Raw genomic sequence first — 12,614 nt, 5'->3', positions numbered from 1 at the left:
CTTTCCTTGCAGAAGCCTCTGTCTCGCTAGAGAGCTACTCTGCTTTCTCTTTCTTTTGCCTATTAAGCCTCTGCTCCTAAACTCATGTGTGTTCCTGTCCTAAATCTTCCTGGCGCAAGACGACGAATCCTGGGTATTTACCCCAGACAACGAAGCCACTTCAAAAAGTGTTTCGATCAAGATCAACCTTATTTGTATTGGAAATGTAGTCACACTGACACCGTGTACAAAAACAGATTGATGTTGAGAAGCCAGAAGGACAGAAAAAATAAAACAAAAACAGATTTACATTTATTACAGATGGACTCTGTTTTACTCTCAAATAGAAGTGATTCCCCTCATCTCTTTATTTCTATGCTTCCCTTCCCTTCTTCCCGCTCCATGTTCCCCTTTTCTGTGGAAGGATGGCTAATCGTCTCATGTCTGTGTCCAGAGTGAATCAGTGGAGTCCTATGGCAGTTCCTACACACAGTATTCACGTAGCACCAACAATCTGCCACTCTGTATTAGAGTTAGCTTTTCTGTGTACTGTGTATGCGTATTATAGCCCATCTAGTGTGCAAAGTTTTAGTAGACTCTATCTATTTGTACCGTATTCTCTTTAGTGGCTACTGTTCCTAAGAACAATAGTCAGTAAACACTTGTTCATTGACTGGATATTGTTTACTATCTCAATTTATCTTAGGAGATAATATCTCAGAACCAATCCTGAATGTGGGGGCCCCTGAACATTTCCTGTGGAGGGCTGGGAAGTGGCTTTGTTAGAAAGGAATATTCCTGGAGAATGCAGTAAAATGAAACCGACAGTCTTCCATTAAAGCAAAGGATTACAGTTTTTTTTTACAACAGAGGTGCATTTGGGGGCTATGAAAAAGATGGAGGGAGTAACAGACTCCTCAGACTGGTGAAGGACCATTGCTGGAAACCATTACAGCAGGAGTTTGCCTCAAGAAGTACTTGAAATGTCTATAGCTAATGGATTCTGAAGCAAAGGCTTGAGAATTATCTTGAATAGATTGCTGTAATGCTTAAGAAACGTCGTGAATTAACAAAATTGCACTAAGCATTTACATTTTCAAGATCTCATCAACTGTATTGTGTTTCTTTGATGACCGTATGGCTTGGTTAACTTGTGACTTCTAATGAAGGAGGAAATTGTTGATGAATGGCTCTAAATAAAAGGCAAGGTAATGGGATGGAAACAAAAAACACCAGTAATTTTCTCTCCTAATAGCAAGCTGAATTGTGATTAATGAACCTGCTAAGTAATGGCAATCTGTTGTGTTTAAACAACTGTGTTTGTAGATAGTACTGGTGTGTTAACAACCGACCATGCCAGTTTCTTAAAACTGGATTTCCATCTGTGACATAGTTATAGGGGAATTTTGGCTTGGTGATTAGATTTCTGAATTTTACTGAGGGGATTTCTTCGCCTTGTCTTTTGACAATTAATAGGGATTAAAAGTTGTTAAAATCAAAGAACTTGTCGGGCCTGCGGCTTGTTATTAGTTATGCTACCTTAAGTATTCCTTGTTTTTCTTTAATATTTACTCAGCTGTGTCATTCTCAAGTATTTTCACTGAAGAGCATTAAAGCTGATAAACTTGAATCAGAATTAATTCTATTTCTAAAGGAGTTGACATGGTGATATAGTTTGGATAAAACCTTTTCTGTAACAAACATGATACTATGCTAGAAGTTAATATATGATGTGATGAGGAATCTAAATAATTGGAAAAACTAGAAACATAATTCTACCAATTTCCACCCCCCCACATAACTTCTATAATGCAAAAAAAAAAAAAAAGTCTTCACATAACCACAGAATTGTGAGGCATATTGGGACCACTTGACTTCTGCCCACTCTCCTTATCCACTCCATTCCACATAGGGTCCAGGGTAAATCACAGTGACAGCTAATACCATGAACATCACAGGAAGTAGAAAGGATCAAGGTCATAGAGACGGTGACAGCAAATAGGAAAAGGCTGACTGCACAGCCTAGCTGGACATGGTGGTCAGTGGGTGGTTCTATGCTGGTACTAAGTTCTTCCCTCCTGTTGGTCTGTACCCCAAGTCATTGGGAGCCTCAATAAGTTTAGTTTCTCTACATTCAGCTGCTTTTTCATGAGTTCGGTTGAGTATGTACATGGATTACAGTCAGATGCGTCGTCTGTGCCTTATGCTGCTGCTGCTTCTCTGCCGCCATTGCCTTACTGTCCCCCTTCCCCACCCACCTGCCAGGAGAGTCTGGTTTTGTTGTTGTTGTGTTGTTTTTTGAGATGGAGTCTCGCTCTGTCGCCAGGCTGGAGTGCAGTGGCATGATCTCAGCTCACTGCAACCTCTGCCTCTGGGGTTCAAGCGATTCTCCTGCCTCAGCCTCCCGAGTAGCTGGGATTACAGGCACACACCATCACGCCCAGCTTATGTTTGTATTTTTAGTAGGGATGGGGTTTCACCATGTTGGCCAGGATACTCTTGATCTCTTGACCTCATGATCCTCCTGCCTCGGCCTCCCAAAGTGCTGGGATTACAGGCATTAGCCACCACGCCCAGCCGAGAGTCTGGTTTTTATCGTGCAGCCTCAGTGAGGTAAGATCCCGACCTCCTGTGTGTTATTCTCTCACACTTGCCCACATCTGGACTTAGATTTGGATTCCACTTAGCCTTAACAGAATCACCTGCTTGCCGGTTTTATTTTATATAATTTCCATTGTTCCATTTAGGGACTTTTGATGATCTCTCAGAGATACACATTCTTCAAGGATCTTTTTCTTCTACTTGAGCAGGATGGCCTTGCATATAGAATTGTATTTAAACATGCTGTGCTCTTTTTCTGGAAAAGACAAGCTTATCATATAATCTGCAAGGCATTAAAACTGCCTCTTACCTCATACTTCTCAAGGTTGGAATCCCAGTGGAATTCTTGTTTGTGATCATCCACAGTCACCCACAGAAGCACGATGAGCCACCACAGTAAACTTACGTGAGAAAATTGTTCTAGTCCCCAAGAATGAAAAAGGCCATTCTTGTGTCTCCTTTTTCCCGTGATTCCAGGGATTTGCTTTCTATTCTGTTATCCAATGAAATCATCTCGCTATTTCTTAGGAATATCTTCACCAGTCTGCATTGCCACCAAGTTATAAAACAATCAGAACACAGAGAGAAAATGTACAATTATTTCAGAGATTATAATTATTTGGGAGTATCTTCTCCCCAATTTTCAGATACTGTTTTTTTGTTTGTTTGTTTGTTTGTTTGAGACAGTCTCACTTTGTTGCCCAGGCTGGAGTGCATTGGCGTGATCTCGGCTCACTGCAACCCAGGTTCAAGCCTCCCAGGTTCAAGCAATTCTCTGCCTCAGCCTCCCAAGTAACTGGGATTACAGGTGCCCACCACCACGCTCAGCTAATTTTTGTATTTTTAGTAGAGATGAGGTTTCACCATGTTGGCCAGGCTGCTCTTGAACTCCTGACCTCGTGATCCACCTACCTCAGCCTCCCAAAGTGCTGGGATCACAGGCATGAGCCACTGCACCCGGCCCAGATACTGTTTTAATGATGTTTTAAAGTCTGATGTTCCTGGTGGTGGTTTTTATTTTTTATTTTTTTAGACGGAGTCTCGCTCTGTCACCCAGGCTGGAGCGTAGTGGCGCGATCTCTGCTCACTGCAAGCTCCGCCTCCCGGGTTCACGCCATTCTCCTGCCTCAGCCTCCCGAGTAGCTGGGACTGCAGGCGCCCGCCGCTACACCCGGCCAATTTTTTTTTTTTTTTTTTTTGTATTTTTAGTAGAGACGGGGTTTCACCGTGTTAGTCAGGATGGTCTCGATCTCCTGACCTCGTGATCCGCCCACATCGGCCTCCCAAAGTGCTGGGATTACAGGCGTGAGTGACCGCACCCAGCCTCCTGGTAGTGCTTTTCAAAGGGATCCCTGGATTTATCATACAACCACATTAGAGCGATTCTTCACCATACAAAATAACTTACCAAAGAGGTTTTCCTACCTAATAACTTCATTGTACTTTTGAAATCACCATACATAAAATTTACTTATTTATCAAAAAAAGGCTCTAAGACTTTTAATAATGGAGAAAACATTTTTGAAAATCAGAAGGTGTGCTTATTCGAAACCAAATGTTGATACCTGGAAGCTTTGTGTAGTCATTTTTTAAAAATAGGCTTTATCTTTTAGAGCAGTTTTAGTCTCACAGCAAAGTCAAGTGGAAAGTACAGAGAGTTCTCCTATAACCCTGCCCTGTGCACACTGCCTCCCTAGAGTCAACATCACCACCTCCGGGGTACATTTGTTACAATCAATTAAGCAGCATTGACATATCATTATCAAGTTCATAGTTTACATTAGGGTTAACTCTTTGTATTATATATCCTATGGGGTTTTTGTCTTGTGTTGTTTTGAGATGGAGTCTGGCGCTGTAACCTAGGCTGGAGTGCAATGGCAGGATCTTGGCTCACTGCAACCTCCGCATCCTGGGTTCAAGCGATTTTCCTGCCTCAGCCTCTTGAGTAGCTGGGATTACAGGAGGGTGCCACCACACTTGGCTAATTTTTGTATTTTTAGTAGAGACAGGATTTCACCATGTTGGCCAGGCTGGTCTTGAACTCCTGACCTCAAATGATCCACTCACCTTGGCCTCCCAAAGTGCTGGGATTACAGGTGTGAGCCACCGCGCCAGGCCCATCCTGGGGGTTTTGACAAGTGTTTAATAATGTGTATCTACTGTTGTAGAATCATACAGAATAGTTTTGCTGCCTTAAAAATCCCCTGCACTCCACCTTTTCATTCCTCTCTGCCCCAGTGAAATAATTTTAAAATAAACCTTGCTACCTAGAGGTTTCTCTCACAAATGGAAAAGTCCATGTGAGCTGGAATTCATTCTAACCATGTAGATTAAAAGAAAATATCAAATTCATTAGCTCAAAATGGTTTCTCTTCATTCTGTCTGCATGATGTGCTTTCAAGAGAAAAAGAACTGATGGGTCATTGTGCCCGGTTATCTTATAAAACATTAATGATTATCAACTTAATATTCTGACCAAAATTATGAACCAGGAAAGTGAGATTTTAAATCTTGCAGCAATCCAGATGGCATAAGCTAAATCACAGATACAAAAAATCTCTGTAGCACTGTCAAGGTTATGGAAGAAAATTAAGATACAATGACTGCTGTAGACTATTTGCGTGCCCCCCCCCCAAAATGTATGCATACTAAAATGATGGTATTTAGAAGTGGGGCCTTTGGGAGGTGATTAAGTCATGAGGGTTGAGCTCTCATGAATGGGATTAGTGCCCTTATAAAAGAGACTGCAGAGAGCTCCTTCGTCTCTTCTCCACATGAGGACCCAGAGAGAAGATGGCAGTCTATGAACCAGGAAGTGGGCCTTCACCAGACACAGAATCTGGCACATTGATCTTGGACTCCCAGCCTCCAGAACTGTGAGAAATAAATATTTGTTGTTTAAGCTATGTGGTCTGTGGTATTTCTGTTATAGCAGCCCAGACAGAAGGACAGTGATTTTCCTTAGGTGTCTTTGGTATAGCACCCTACAGCCATGACTTCCCGCATCATTCTATGCGGTCACCTCTGAAGTGCTTCCGACCAGAATTGGCTTAGAATTCTCTACACCTCAGCCTGCTGCATAAGGTAGCTATGCCACCTGCATTTCCCCATGTAAAAAACATAGCTCTGATATCATGTTTTGAGTGACAATTAAAAAATCCCCTTACTGTCCTGAAAAGTTGCATACAATTCTTAATCCCTTTTTTTTTTTTTTTTTTGAGACAGAGTCTCGCTCTGTTGCCCCGGCTGGAGTGCAGTGTGCAATCTTGGCTCACTGCAACCTCCATCTCCTGGGTTCAAATGATTCTTCTGCCTCAGCCTCCTGAGTAGCTGGGATTACAGGCACGCGCCATCACGCCCGGCTAAATTTTGTATTTTTAGCAGAGAGAGGGTTTCACCATGTTGATCAGGCTGGTCTCAAACTCCTGACCTCATGATCTGCCTGCTTCGGCCTCCCAAGGTGCTGGGATTACAGGCATGAGCCACCACACCCGGCCCTTTCTTAATCATTTTTTAATGGAAACCTACTAATGTGTTCTTGTTTGTTAATTTCTATGATGTGGAGGAATAGACACTCCCCTGCCACTAGAGATAAGTAAAGGGTAGACAACCACTTTGCAGGGATGTTATAGGGGTTTTAGGCATCAAAATGAATGACTGGGCCACATAGGTTTTAAGAGTTTTTCAACCTTGACTTTCTTGATTCCACCTAAAAAATGGAGCCGTACTGAGCTTTTTTCAACCAACCAACAAACGAAAACACTTTTTCTAACCTATTTGAAACATTTTAGAATAATCCCATTTTATTTTTAGTATGAACATCAGTGTCAGCAACTCAGTAAGTGGCCCATTGTCTTGTCCTCCCACATTCAATAGTTTGAACTGGATTGAGTGAATGGGACCATCAGTAGTCACAGTCTTCACAGTCATGAAGTAAACTAGACTAGACTACATATAATAATGCCCAGAAAACGGGAATGTAGTATACTTTAAAAAAAAAAAATAGCAAGTGAACGGGTGTTGTGGCTCAAGCCAGTAATCCCAGCACTTTGGGAGGCTGAGGCGGGCGGTTCACTTGAGGTCAGGAGTTTGAGACCAGCCTGACTAACAGAGTAAAACCTCCTCTCTACTAAAAATATAAAAAATTAGCTGGGCATGGTGGTGTGTGCCTGTAATCCCAGCTACTTGGGAGGCTGAGGCAGGAGAGTTGCCTGAACCCGGCAGGCAGAGACTGCAGTGAGCTGAGATCACACCACTGCAATCCAGCCTGGGTGACAGAGTGAAACTGTCTCAAAAAAAAAAAAAAAAAAAAAGTAAGGAAAACTTTCTGACTCAAAGATTGAAGCTCAAAACTAACAAAAGCTGGTGTTGAGATGAAGGGAGCTAGTTATTGTGGGATTATTTTAATATAATTGATTACTAAAGAAATATTTTAAAGTATCTGGATATTAGTGTCATAAATAACTATTTGGGAGAAACGTCATTGGACTGTCCTGGGATATCAGTACACCATTTCTTCCAACATTCATAGCACCAGCATTAGCAACATTAGGACTTTGCAGATTTTGAAGACAATCTTTTCATCCCAGAGTGAGTGTCTCATCCATCACTGTCATTATGTTTAAAATATAAGTATGTTGGCTGGGCACACTGGCTCATGCCTATAATCCTAGCACTTTGGGAGGCCAAGGAGGGCAAATCACCTGAGGTCAGGAGTTCGAGACCAGCCTGGCCAACATGGTGAAATCTGTCTCTACTAAAATTACAAAAATTAGCCAGGTGTGGTGGCGGGCACCCGTAATCCCAGCTACTCGGGAGGCTGAGGCAGGAGAATCACTTGAACCCTGAAGGTGGAGATTGCAGTGAGCCGAGACCGCATCACTGCATTCCAGCCTGGGCTACAAGAGCAAAACTCTGTATCAAAAAAAAAAAAGAAAGGAAAAGAAAAGGAAAGAAAATAATATGCTGTACTATATTTGCCACTTTTATAGGATTTTCTGTGTTGTGAATGAGCATTCGAATCAATTTTTCCTTTTTAAATTAAAAAAAGAAAAACAAGCTGAGTCTTGTTTTAAATGACTCCTTCCCATCCCCCCCCCCAATTTTTTCTTCTTCTTCCACATGGATTCTCATCTGTAAGTACTTCCTATGCTGAAAGGCAAAACTGGTGCATGTCTCTCTTCTACTTTCTATGACCCATGAAGAAAAGTTTTGTGTTTTTTTTGAGACAGAGTTTGGCTCTTGTTGTCCAGGCTGGAGTGCAATGGCTCGATTTCCGCTCACCGCAACCTCCGCTTCCCGAGTTCAAGTGATTCTCCTGCCTCAGCCTCCTGAGTAGCTGGAATTACAGGCATGCACCACTATGCCCGGCTAATTTTTTGTATTTTTAGTAAAGATGGGATTTCTCCATATTGGTCAGGCTGATCTTGAACTCCCGACCTCAGGTGATCTGCCTTGGCCTCCCAAAGTGCTGGGATTACAGGCCTGAGCCACTGTGCCTGGCCAGGAAAGAATTTTTTATGAAGACGTAATCCTTCAGTTGAGGGTTCAAGTATGAGGCAATGGTCTTTGATTTTCCTTCCTTTAGATCAATCAAAATTTTTAAAGTGAATAAAATGACCATAAGCCAATTAGGGTAATATTATTTACATACTTTTTTAAAAAATAAAAGTTGAGGCTGGGCATAGTGGCTAATACCTGTACTGTCAGTGCTGTGGGAAGCTGAGGCAGGAAGATCACTTGAGCCCAGGAGCTAGAGACCAGCCTGGGCAACATAGCAAGACTGCGTCTCTACAAAATTTTGAAAATTAGCCACGTGTGATGGTATGTGCCTACAGCCAAGCGACTCAGGAGGCTGAAGTGGGAGGACTGCTTGAGCCCAGAGGTTCATGGCTGCAGTGAGCCATGATCACACCACTGAACTCCAGCCTGGGTGACAGAGCAAAACCCTGTCTCAAAAAATAAATAAAAAATTGTTAAAAGTTGAACCATGATTAAAAACTACATATGGCATTTGTATGCATGTGGGTAAGATCTGGTTAGAAAACATGGACAAATGAAATCAGTTTGATATGCTTGCAAAAATGTGGGTACATTTTAAATGTTTATTTAAATGTACATTTGTTGGAGGCACAAATGTTTCTTATGATTAGGCATAATTGAAGCCTGTCAGTAACAATATGAACAATTAAACAGCTGACCAATCATTACCTCCTCCTCCCTGCTCTTGTTACCCAATAAATAGGAAGAGCTGTAGAAGCTTGGGGGACTGTCTTTACTCACTAGAAGCAGGGAGCTCTCTTCTTCTTCCTCATGCTAGTCTTTCCTTAAAATAGTTACTTTTGTTTTAAGTTATCATTTCTACGTTCGTCTCTTTGTTCAGTCGTAACGACGGTCTCAAGCAGTAACAGTAGTAATTGCTCTAGTGACGGTCTCAAGTAGCAGTAGTGGCAGTCAGCCACATACATTTATATAGCTACCTTATCTGTGACGTAAAGTTAGTGATGACACCGAATGTCTACAGCGAGAGATAAAGATAGGATGGGAACAGGTGTGCATGTGTATATGTGTGACCAAATGTTTTCAAATTGAGTTAATCTTTTAAGTATTATATCTATATGCCCTTTGCCTGTTCTTAAAAGTTTACTACCAACTCTCCAGGAAACAGCCCTAAGTTCAGATTTTCGGAACTTGGGAAGTCTCCGGAAAAGATTTATTGAAGTGGCAATTTGATAAGACTTACTAAAGGGGCTTAGGGAACGCTAGTCCTGATAATGCTTAGTGTCTACTGGGATTTTTCTTTTCATGGGAAGTTGGGCCCTTTGGGGAAAGTAGAAAGAAGACTTTGTTCAGTAAAAGAAAAGAACAGTGATGCTACTTACTGGTAACCCGTCTATAGGAAACCAAACTTACAGTCCTTTTTCTACCACCAAGTGACTTGAGTCAAGTCATCTAACCTTTCTTTTTAGATATCCTCATCTGTAAAGTGAGTGCAATAATTCTTGCCTTCCTTAAGCCTTATAAAGCTGATGTACAAGTAAAACGAAATAATAGCATTTGGTGGTACTGACTCCTTGCTATTTCCAGGCAATTTTCCTTTCATTTCAAGGTTCATCCAAGCTTCACTGGAGGATCCAACTTCATAATAAAAGGACTATAAATGGAACCATATTTTGGATGGTGAATTGCAAAAATAAACCCAGATGTCAAAACCTTAATGTCCACAAAGGCAAGGACAGGGTCTGTTTGGTCACAACTGAATGCTCAGCCCCAGGCCAGGAGACTAAACATAAGTAGTCAGTCTACAGATATTTGTCAAATGGACATGCAGATTGGTCTTCATGGTTATCTCTATGGAGAAACTAGCTCTGAGAAAGTAGCCCATACTTAGGGTGTGAATGCAGTACTAAATATTCTTTTTTGTTTTTTTTTAGACAGAGTCTTGCACTGTCACTCGGGCTGGAGTGCAATGGCACAAACTCGGCTCACTGCAACCTCTGCCTCCTGGGTTCATGCGATTCTCCGGCCTCAGCCTCCTGAGTAGTTGGGATTACAGGCGACACCACCACACCTGGCTAATTTTTTGTATTTTTAGTAGAGATGAGGTTTCACTATGTTGGCCAGACTGGTCTCGAACTCCTGACCTCGTGATCCACCTGCCTTGGCCTCCCAAAGTGCTGTGATTACAGGCGTGAGCCACCCCACGTGGCCGGAAAGTTGTTTGTTCTTTTTCTTTTCTTTTTTTTTTTTGGGTGCCATCTCGGCTCACTGCAACCTCTGCCTCCTGGGTTCAAGCGATTCTCCTGCCCCAGCCTCCGGAGTAGCTGGGACTACAGGCACGTACCACCACGCCCAGCTAATTTTTGTATTAGTAGAGACGGGGTTTCACCATGTTGGCCAGGGTGGTCTCGATCTCTTGACCTCGTGATCTGCCTGCCTTGGCCTCCCAAAGTGCTGGGATTACAGGCCTGAGCCCCTGTACCCGCGCAGCGTTCAATATTCTACGAGATGTAGAAGGCAGCCAGACAGGGAGGGATTTGGAAAGTATATACTAATGGCTCTCTACTTGCTTGCTTAAGCAGTATTCTATGTTGTCTTTGAAGTCTACATATCCGTAAATGTGGATATGAATGTGGGTAGAGATTATTCAAAACAGCAATATGTTACTTGATTTGTTACATAGAATTAAGGAAATCATTGGCTCTTCAAATGTTACAGGTAGGTAGTTCACAGACAGCATTAACAGTAATATCAGTTAAAGTGTTTGCTGGATGAACTGTGGTCTTTGTTGTTGTGTTTGTAGTGAGGACAGCTCCCTGGAAGACTCAGACCCAAGTAATCTTGGTTATAAGTTCCTTTGGATAGATCACTGTTCTTGGTTCATTCAGTTCTGGTTATAGGTCCTCATGACAATTCTCTCTCTTTAATAGATTATATAGCTACATCATAAAAGATGGGCTGAATGAACCTCCTTATAATGATTTAAAATTTTTCATTTCTGGGTCATTTCGTAAAAAGTTCTTTCTCTCTCTCAGGAGCCAGACACAAATATGTAGTACCCTTGAAGCAAATATTCTCTCCACCTGAGAAGAAAAGGGGAAAAATGGGAATGAGGAAAAGGAATGATCACACTTCAAAATTTGAACAAAATCTGATCCTGGCATTGATTGTTCTGAGCTGAGCCTCGCCAGAAGGCCTGGGAACTCTACTACCCGCTGCTGTCTTGAATGCAGGCTTATAAACAGCTAGATTCTATGATGGCTTACAACAATTTATTCAACCAAAAATTACGGTAATTTAAAATAGAGGACGGGCCCGGTGGCCCATACCTGTAATCTCAGCACTTTGGAAGGCCGAGGCAGGCGGACCACTTGAGGTCAGGAGTTCAAGACCAGCCTGGCCAACATGGCGAAACCCCATGTCTACTAAAAATACAAAAATTAGCCGGGTGTCGTGGCGCATGCCTGTATTCCCAGCTACTCGGGAGGCTGAGGCAGAAGAATCGTTTGAACCTGGGAGCCGGAGGTTGCAGTGAGCCGAAATCGTGCCACTGCACTCCAGCCTGGGTGACAGAGTGAGACTTCATCTCAATAAATAAATAAATAATAAAATAGGGATACCGTACAAAAAAAAAACCCAAAAAACCCTGTTAGTTTGAAGCCTTCTGTTCCTTCATCATTTACTCTTATTTTTCATAAGTCCATCTATGAGGTTTAGAAATTTCATATTTGTATTTTTTTCCTAACCAATATTTGCTGAGGGTTAACAAATTTTCACCCACAAAGAAGTTCTCTGTTAAAAAACACTGGTTCAATTTTAAAATTGTAATTGTTGCCCAGATAAGAACTAATTTAATAATTATATTGGACCAATGTTCTATATTTGTTGAAGCAGCTTGTGTTATTTTTACAGCTTTAAGAGAATTTGTTTTACCACAGAAGAATGGATTATCATTTTATTGTTAGTTTAAGTTGCAATATAACCCTTCAGTCCCTGGCAACACAGAAATTACTTTTTAATGCCTCACTTTCCAAATAAATACATCCAAATAATTTCATATTTAAATCATAATTTCAGGCTGGGCGTGGTGGCTCACACCTGTAATCCCAGCACTTTGGGAGGCCAAGGCGGGTGGATCACTTCAGGCCAGAAGTTCAAGACCAGCCTGGCCACCATGGCAAAACCCGTCTCTACTAAAAATACAAAAAATTAGCTGGGTGTGGTGCATGCCTCTAGTCCCAGTTACTCAGGAGGCTGAGCCAGGAGAGTCACATGAACCTGGGAGGTGGGGGTTGCAGTGAGCCGAGATCACGCCACTGTACTCCAGCCTGGGCAACAGAGCAAGACTCTCTCAAGACAAAAACAAAAACAAAAAACCCATAATTTTAAAATCGCTACTCCTTTTTGTATAGCATTTCTCAAAATCACACACACACATATATGCACCATGGATACATTATAGTTCCCATGTGTACATGGATACATGTGGTTTCTTTGATATTCCTAGAAAAGACTCTCTCTAATGGAAATACCAG

This window comes from Pan paniscus, chromosome 1, assembly GCF_029289425.2.
Source record: "Pan paniscus chromosome 1, NHGRI_mPanPan1-v2.0_pri, whole genome shotgun sequence".
Taxonomy (NCBI): Eukaryota; Metazoa; Chordata; class Mammalia; order Primates; family Hominidae; genus Pan; species Pan paniscus.
This window is presented reverse-complemented; position numbering follows the sequence as displayed.